Source organism: Wolffia australiana, chromosome 15 (assembly GCF_029677425.1).
Source record: "Wolffia australiana isolate 7733 chromosome 15, ASM2967742v1".
NCBI classification, from domain to species: domain Eukaryota; kingdom Viridiplantae; phylum Streptophyta; class Magnoliopsida; order Alismatales; family Araceae; genus Wolffia; species Wolffia australiana.
In genome coordinates, this window is record NC_135849.1 from 2643143 (window position 1) to 2653147 (window position 10005).

At 42.0% G+C, this 10005-nt stretch overlaps 1 non-coding gene across 1 annotated transcript; it reads left to right on the forward strand.

Moving 5' to 3' along the window:
* Positions 1–7492: 7492 nt before the first annotated feature.
* LOC144713363 (small nucleolar RNA R71) lies at positions 7493–7601 on the forward strand. Its single transcript, XR_013584028.1, has one exon. It is a non-coding gene; the product is annotated as a small nucleolar RNA R71 (small nucleolar RNA).
* The last annotated feature ends 2404 nt before the right edge of the window (positions 7602–10005 follow it).

The following is a 10005-nucleotide window of genomic DNA, read 5'->3' on the forward strand; positions in this document are numbered from 1 at the left end:
CTCTATCTCTATCTTTATCTCTATCTCTATCTCTATCTCTGTTCCTATCTCTATCTCTTTCTCTATCTCTATCTCTATCTCTCCCCTATCTCTATCTCTATCTCTATCTCTATCTCTATCTCTATCTCTATCTCTATGTCTATATCTATCTCTATCTCTATTTCTATCACTATCTCTATCTCTATCTCTATTGCTATTTCTATCTCTATATCTCTGTCTATCTCTTTTTTTATCTCTATCGCTATTGCTATCTCTATCTATATCTCTATCTCTATATCTCGCTCTATCTCTGTTTTTATCGTTATCTCTATCTCTATCTCTCTTTTATCTGTTTCTCTATCTTGATCTGAATCTCCATGTCTATCTTTATCAATATCTGTATCTTGATCTCTATACCTCTCTCTATCTCTATCTCTATCTCTATCTCTATCTCTATCGCTATATCTATCTTTATCTCTATCTTTATCTCTTTTTCTATCTTTATTTATAATTCTATATCTATCTCTGTCTCTATCTCTCTTTCTTTTTATGTTTCTATCTATATCTATATCTATATCTGTATCACTATATCTATCTCTATATCTATCTCTATCCCTATCTCTATGTCTATCTCTATCTTTATGTCTTTCTCTACGTCTATCACTATCTCTATCTCTATCCCTATCTGTATCTCTATCTTTATGTGTATCTTTATCTCTATCACTATCTCTATCTCTACCTAAATTTTCTATATTTATCTCTTTCTCTCTCTCTATCTATATCTCTATCTCTATCTCTATCTCTATCCCTATCTCTATCTCTATTACTATCTCTATCTCTATCTCCATCTCTATCTCTATCTCTATCGCTATCTCTATCTCTAGTTCTATCACTATCTCTATCTCTATCTCTATCTCTGTCTCTATCCCTTTCTCCATTTATCTCTATCTCTATCTCTATCTCTATCTCTATCTCTATCTCTATCTGTATTTGTATCTCTATCGCTATCTCTATCTCTATCTGTATCTCTATTTCTATCTCTATCTCTATCTCTATTTCTATCTCTATCTGAATATCTATCTCTATCTCTATATTTATCTCTATGTTTATCCTTAGCTCTAACTTTATCTCTATATCTATCGTTATCCCTATCTCTATCTCTATCGCTTTCTCTAACTCTATCTTTATTTTTATCTCTACCTTTACCTCTATCTCTATCTCTGTCTCTATCTTTCTCTCTATATCTATCTGTATCTGTATCTCTATCTCTATCTCTATCGCTATTTCTATGTGTATCTGAATATCTATCTCTATGTCTATCTTTATCCTTATCTCTATCTTTATCTCTATATCTATCTTTATCCCTATCTCTATCGATATCTCTATCTCTACCTCTATTTCGATCTCTATCTCTATATCTATCACTATCTCTAACCCTATCTCTATTACTATCTCTATCTCTAGCTATATCTCTATCCTTATCTCTATCTCTATCTCTATCTCTATCCCTATCTTTATCTCTATCTCTATCTCTATCTCTATATCCATCTTTATCTGTATGAATATCTCTATCTCTATCTTTATCTCTATTTGTATCTCTATCTCCATCTCTAGCTCTATCTCTATCTCTTTGTCTATCTCAATCTTTATCTCCGTCTCTATTTTTATCTCTATCTCTTTTTCTATAACTATCTCTATCTCTAGCTCTATCTGGATCTCTATCTCTTTCTCTATCTCTATCTCTATCTCAATCTCTATCTCTATGTCTATCTCAATGCTTATCTCTATCTCTATCTCTAATTCTATCTCTATCTCGATGTCTAGTTCTATCTCAATCGCTATCTCTATCTCTAGTTCTATCTCTCTCTCTATCTGTTTCTCTATCTTTATCGCTATCTCTATCTCTATCTCTATCTCTATCTGTATCTCTATCTCTATCTCAATATCTATCTCTATCTCTATCTTTATCCTTATCTCTATCTCCATCTTTATCCCTATCTCTATCTCTCTCTCTTTCTCTATCCTTATTTCTATCTCTCTTTCTAAATCTGTATTTATCCCTATCTCTATCTTTATCTTTATCTGTATCTCTATCTCTATCTCTATCTCTATCTCTATCTCTATCTCTATCTCTATCTCTATCGCTATCTCTATCTCTACCTCTATCTTGATGTCCATCTCTATCTCTATCTCTATCACTATCTCCGTCTCTATTTCTATATCTATCTTAGTCTCTATTTTTATTTATATCTCTATCTGTATCTATATGTCTATCTCTATCTCTATCTCTATCTCTATCTCGATTTCTATCTCTATCTTTATCTCTATCTCTATCTCTATCTCTATCTCTATCTCTATCTCTATCTCTATCTCTATCCCTATCTCTATCTCTATCCCTATCTCTATCTCTATCTTTATTTCTATCTTTTTTTATTCTCTATCATTATTTGTATCTCTATCTCTATCTCTATTTGCATCTCTATCTATATCTCTATCTCTATCTCTATCGCTATCTGTATCTGTATCTCTATCTCTATCTCTACCTCTATCGCTATCTCTGTCTCTATTCTTATCTCTATCTCAATCTCAGTCTCTATCTTTATCTATATCTCTATCTTTATATCTATTGTTATCTCTATCTCTATATCTCTTTCTATGTCTATCTTTATCTCTATCTATAGCTCTATCTGTATCTCTATCTTTATCTCTTTCTCTATATCTATCTTTATCTGTATCTCTATCTATTTCTTTATTGCTATCTTTATTTCTATCTCTATCTCTATTTCTCTCTCTCTTTCTATATTTGTTTCTATCTATATCTCTATCTGTATCAATATATCTATCTCTATATATATCTATATCCCTATCTCTATCTATATCTCTATCTCTATCTCTATCTCTATATCTATATCTATATGGATCTCTATCTCTATCTCAACCTCTCGTTCTATCTCTATCTCTATCTCTATCTCTATCTCTATATCTATATGGATCTCTATCTCTATCTCAACCTCTCGTTCTATCTCTATCTCTATCTCTATCTCTATCTCTATCTCTTTTTCTCTCTCTATCTCTATCTCTATCTCTGTTTTTATCTCTATCTCGATCTGATGGCGGACCATCTGGACAACACATCAACCAGTCGCCAACAGCCACACCGAGCCGCTTGAGCCGACGCACGCAACGCCTCGTTCATGTATTCAAAATAGAGTTAAAGCTGCACGCTTGTTTTCTTCGCATCTCTGTTGTAATTTCATCGTTGTATTTTTGAGCAGACTGTTCGTGGTTTGGCCTTCTCCATGTCTTTCATTTTATTTTCTCGTTTTACGGAAAACCGCTTGTGTTGTGACAGTTTTCCCAAGTCATGCCGATTGGGCATGCCCGTGTCCCTATATAAGGACGGCATGCCCAAGAGGATGGACAGGACTTGTGAAGAATTCCAGTATTGTTTTGTTTTTCCTTCTTTAGCCTTAGCCTAGAGAGTAGTCCGTTGAAAATTGATCGTGTCCTAGATCCTGGGAGTCGTGGTTTACACTCCATGAAAGAATCAATGTGGAATTCCTCATGACGAAGGACCATCCAGCGGACGCCAGGATGGGACGAATCCAGCCACGCCGGGCTGCTCGCGCCGATGCTTGCCATCCGGGGTTTAAGTACTCCCCGCAAGCATCTTATTTTTGTCTTTTATTTGTTTTGTCTTTGTGTTATTTTTGTTCTTGGATTTTACGGACTGGGCCTGTGTTTTGGGATTCGTCCGCGATATGTTTTCATTTGCTTGTAGCCGTTAAAGAGAGGCCAAACCACGTCTAATGACGGTTCGTCCTCTCCACGTTTTCACTTGGCACCTATCCTCACTATATAAGGGGATAGCATGCCCAAGTGAAGGTAGGCAATTGTTGAAAGAAAATTTCTCAAAGTTGTCTCCTTATCTTAGTGATAGATAGCGATTAGAGTGTCAAGAGAGTGGCTACCCTCATCCATGTCGAGATTACTCCCTAGGGTAGAGCCCGCGTCCCCACGTCGAGACCACTCCATGGGACCGTGTTCAATTGTCCTCGTCGAGATTACTCCGAGGACATCTAAAGATCCAAGACTCCATCATCTCTTGAAGTCGGAAGACTCCTCCGTCGAGACTACTCTGCGGGTGTTCGAAGGTTCAAGAAGCGCCGCCATCATCTTCTGTCAAGGTCCCTCCACTGCCATCAAGAATCCTCCGATCGATCAAGAAATCGCCAACCCCTTGGATTCTTGAGTGGTTGTTCTCCAAGAATATCTTTCTTGGAGAATCTCCCCGTCTGAATCATTGCCACCCTCATCGGTCGCCGCCCGCGCCACAGCATCCTCTGCCAGTCTGCCTTAGTCACACGCGATGGCCACTTCCGCACACCTTTGACCCACTCCGCTGAACGCCGCCGCGCACAGACCCGACCGGCGTGCGCCCTGCCTCTCTGCCGGTCTGCCTGTCCGCCAACACCCGCGCGTGCCAGCCCCCGCCCGTCGCCCAGAGCTTGCATGCACCCACGTTGCCCGCACGCGCCCCAGCCCGCTCTCGTCCTCGCCCAGGCACACCCTGGGCTCGTGTCCCGCCAGCCTGCGCCGCGCACACAGCCCCGATGCCGTACGCACCCGGCCCCGTGCATGGCCCCGCGCCTGCGCCCGCCATCCCGCGCCCGCGCGCAACCCCGGTGACCGCACGCGCCCCAAGCCGCACGCGCAGCCCCGCGTCCACGTGCGCTCCCACCTGAAGTCCGCGTGTGCTCGTCCCACACTCTCATCGTGCGCCCGCCTGCAACCATCCGTGTGCAAGCCACCGCCCACCTGCGTGTCGATCCGTCCATGTTGTCAACTTCCTGAACACTTACTGCACTGTGGATTATCAACTATCAGTTACCTATTCGTCTCCCCTCCATTAATTCCGGTATTATTACCTGCCGCTAGTGCCGTCTCCCGCTATCTCTTCCTCTGCCTTGATTTGCTCTAATACGTGGTATCAGATAACCAGCGTGTCGAGAGAGAGGACCTCTTGTGGTAAAGGCTTAGTCGTTGATTTAGACGTTGAACTCCATTGGGCCATCAAACTCCCCTTACTCCTAGATGTCGTAGGTGGGCTTTGAAGGGTCATTGGGAGTTTAATCAGATCAATATCTCTCTTAGTGTACGGCATTGAACTTCCATCCTCATTCGTAGTCGTCCCTTATTGCTCACCTAGGGTTTCCAAAACAACATTTATTTCCATGTAACTAACTACGAATTCAATCATTCTTGTTTCGGTGACATAATACGAGCCGTCCGATCCCGGCATGCCCATCGTATTACATCACCTCATCTCTACATAGTCCTAGTTTTCCATCTAGCAAGAAACCAAGTTCTTGGCGATTACATTTCAAGGAAGCATCAAGAACGTGAATTCGGAGGTGTTCTTGGTTCATCATCTTTGACTGACGTTCTCTTGGAGATCCTCGCCCTCGGAGCACCCGCACCACCGTTGCCTAATGGTCTGCATCTTGCTCCCTGTCGACTCATTGCGCCGTGTACCTGCGCCCAAGCCCAGCTACACCGTGCCACACGTCCACGCCCGCGCGCACCCTCACCAGGCGTCGCGCCCGTGCTTGTTAGGCGCCACCGTCTGCCTTCACTAGACGCTCGCCACTCGAACTTGGTGCCCACGCCCGCGATTGCCGGCGCTGCCATCTGCCTTCACCAAGTGCCCGCCCGTGCACTTCAAGCGCTCGCGCCCGCATTCGCCAGCGCTGCCCACCTACCCTCACATGACACACGCCCGCCCTCACCAAGTTCCCACGCCGTGCACTCTGCCCTTTCTCGCACTCGCGCCTTCACCTACGTGCCGTCGACACTCTGGGTACGCTGACCACGCCTGCGCGCCATGCCTCGACAACATATCGGCCCGCTGCGTCAGCAGCTCACACCTCTCGACAACGCGACAACCCTCATCACACGTAGGTCTCTTGACACCTTGCCAGGTTCATAGTAACTCCTTTCCGCATTGATAGCAGATCATTATTTCTTTCAATATCTGTCTCGTTGTGTTTGCACCTCGAGGGATAGGACCCATTAAGACACGTCTAAAACCTAGAGAGAGAGTAGGTATTTTTGTTTCTTGTGGTATCACATAAACTCCTTCAGGGAACGTTGGACGCTCTTGAATAGTAGAACTATCCCTCGTCTTACGCGTTCAAATTTGATCCAAAGGGACGTTGGGACGTCGATTATACTCAATCAAACTTTGCCAATTAAACTAATTGCCAAACTTGTTCATTGCATTACTTGTACTTGTCGTTGTCTTCTCAAATTTCATTATCATAATACTCGATCATTTTAGTGATTTGTTACACACTAATTGTGGTGTAACCCGAGCCGACCATTCCCGGTAGGTCATGTTACATCATATTGGTATCACAGCTGGTCGTGTTAGCATACGCTTAACACGGTCGGTCGGATAATTCTTTTTAATTCCTTAGTTCGATCATATATTTCATTTTTCAAAATTCTTTCATAGCACGTCATTTTGCATTTCATTTAGAACCCGTCGTGAAACTAGTGCGGGAACCTTGACCATATAAATGGTTCAGAAGAGGACTCAAGCCCGTAGTGTAGGGGAAGACGAGTATGTCGGAATGGATCCAATTTTTGATCCTGACGTAGTGGACCTTCCACCGGAAGGTCCAGATCCTGATCAGTTCCAGGACGCAAGTTCCGAAGACGTGGAGGGTGACTTTCCCCCACGCGTAGACAGGGATACCATAACACGGATCCGTACCCCTCTTAGCAAGTTGCCCCGGCCCGTACTATCTACACGGTCTGAAGACCGTCTCTTATCTGCCACGGTGCCCGTACTATCATCATGGCTTGCATGCGCATCTCCATTTCTTCCCGTAGCCTTCGATTCTCCTGCTCTATCATGTGAGAGATCACAAGTGTTAGAGTGGACAAATCTTGTACCTGGTTTTGTGGAGCTGCTTGATAAGACTACTGTGGTGGGGTCTGGAATTGGACTCTTTGCTGGAAAGGGGCCTTGGTTCCTTGGGAGTAGATTCCTTGGTTGTTGTAGATGGTCCTCTTTGGTCCTCCCCAAGGCTGTTGGTTGTGGTTCAACAAATGGACCTCCTCCTCTCCAAGTTGGCATGCTCCATCCTCATGATCTCTGCTAGAACATATAGAACAAATCTGTGCTTTCACAAGGGGTGAGTTAGGGAGAAAAGCATTCTTTAGAGTGGAAGTCAATTCTTCAAGTTTCTTGTTGGTTTCTCTTATTCCTGCATGAAGATCAGCTTCCTTTGAAGTTACTTGCAGCACTCCTCGTTTTGGGTTGGCATTTCTTCCATTTTGACTTACTCCTATTTCCTGTAGGTCAGTTTCAGCCACCCTTTCCAAAAGATCAAAGACTTCATCCTCATAAGCCATATAGTACGAGCCACCAGCTATTTGATTCACTTTACTTTTAAAAATATCAGGAAGTGATTCATAAAAAATTTCAGCTAGCTGACATTTTTCTATTCCATGGTGAGGGCATTTTTGGATTAATTCATTGAACCTTTCCCATGATTCACTAAATGCTTCACGATCATGGGGATAAAATTTCTGAATTTCTTTTCTATAAAAATTAGTTTTGGAAAGGGGATAAAATTTATGTAGAAATTTATTCTGCATTTCTTCCCATGAGTTAAATGTTATGCCTAAATTTCTATACCATGCGAAAGCCTTATCTTTCAAAGAAAGCGGAAAATATTTCATTTTTAAAGCTTCAGTAGTTAAACCAGGAATATTTTGAGAGGAACATTGAATGTGAAAATCATCAGGAAATTCTAAGGGGTTTTGAGAGGAATGACCAGTAAATTCAGGGAGAGAGTTAAGTAGGGCATTGTCATACCTAAACATAACCCCCTCACCTACATTGATGTTGATGCCGGTTTGCCGTAGACTTCCTGATGGAGTAGATCTATCCAGCATCGTCCTTCTCCTTCCTTGTTGTGGCTGACCATCTTCTGCCATATTGACTTCTTCTTTATCTTGAGCTGTAAATGTTGCTGGAAGAGCAGGATATTGAGTGTCTAGATCTTCCTCAACACTAGTCCCAGCCTTAGACCTTGTTAAGACCATCAATCTCCAAAAACGTAGTTAGAAGTACCATTTGTTGAGGGTTAGCTGCCCTCAACTTTGGCAAAAGAGGAAAAAATACAAATTCACTAAAAATAATCACCGTGCTCCCCGGCAGCGGCGCTAGTTGATAATTCAGATTTTGGGGTAATTAGTGATGAGTTAACTTCACTAATTAGTGTCGTTGGTTTATCTGAATTAAAACAACAAAAATTTATAATAACCTTACTAGCGTAGGGAGAGTAAGGGTCGATCCACAGGGAGCAAGGGTTTTTTTCTTAGGAATTTGTGCTTTAGTTATGTATTTTTTAATAATTTTAGAGGTAGGTTTACTACATATGAAGATAAATAACTAATGAAATAAAAATATATAACAAAGAAAAATAAAATATTATAATAATATTAATAGGCAGAAAATAATTTTTTTGTATTTTTTAGGAGTATTTGAAAGCTAAAACAAAATAGGAAATGAAACAGTTTGGCGCTCTGGACTAAGTCAAAATTTGGCCAAGTCCGCATGCCAAATGGGGAAGGTTCCTTGGTGGAGGAGAGAGAAACAAATGGACTGTACTAAAATCACTCTAGAATGAGTTCTAGAACGAATTTTAGAGCGTGGTTGGATGCACTGGAACCGTCTAGATATTGGCTAGCTGATCTAAGACTAACCAAAAGACAAAAGACAAACAGAAAATAATGAAAAAGGAGAAATAAGAAGGTAACCTCTTTGTCACACCCGCTAAGGTCCAAGGGACTTCTTCTTCTCCTTTCCACCAGCTTCTTCAGCCCTGGATGCTTCCTGCACAGCCTAGCATTCACTGAGGTGAATGGATCTATGACTCAATTGCACTTAGGCCACCAAACATTACTTTGGATTGAATCACAAGATGAATTTTATAATAGGGTGAAGGGGTTTATATAGGGAGAGAGAGCAAAGGAGAGCCATTGGATTTTTAATACAATGGATGGCTAGATCTTCTTTTCAGGTTCATGATCCACGTCCATTATGGTCCTCCAATCAGCATTGAGACCTTTGAAATATCCCCTGGATGTTCAAGGCTTCTTTCCTTAATTAGCATTAAATGTGCTATCTTTAAGTCTCCACCCTTGGATGTTTTGTGGATTGAATGGCTGGATCTTCTTCTCTGGCTTGGATCCATGTCCAAGGTTGTCCTCCAATCATCATTTAAGCCCCTGAAATATTCATAAATAATCATGACTGGACCTTCCCCTTGCCCTCCTTTCTTTGGCCCAACATGCTTCTCATAGTGGGCTTAGTGGAGCTTCCTTAGTGGGCCTTTAGACTAGAGCCAACTGTCTTGCTTTGGGCCTTCTTTCTTGTCCCAGGGTTGTGGCTGAGCCTGCTCCTCTGGTCCAAATAGCTTCCTCTTCATTTAATTATCCCCTTTATTCATGAAATTTTCACCTAATTCCTGCATCTTGCACATAAACTAAGAAGAGAGTGAGATTCATTCCACTTAACTCATTGAGTTAAGTGGGGTTAGTCCCACAAATGATAATAATTAACTCCAAATTAGAAAAAGGTGATTTTGTTTCATGATGTTTCACAACTTAACATAAATGTTGATAATATATCCAGATAAAGATAAAGAAGTACATAAATTAGCTGAAATTGCACATATATATTACTATCATTTTGGATTTATCAGGCTCCAATAAGGAGTAGCCCTACATCACCACCGACCAGGGGAGCTGCACCGCCATCAGCCGTACGACCAAACAGACCACCGCCACGCCACTATCACCCCCGGCGGCATTGGGAGAGTCATCATCGGCCGTCACCACCCCCAGATCGGTATCGACCTCATCGATACCCCGAAGACCAGAGTTACCCCACCGATAGGAGCTTCCGCCCTGCGGAAGTTTACTACCATTGCCTACAAGCGCACATAT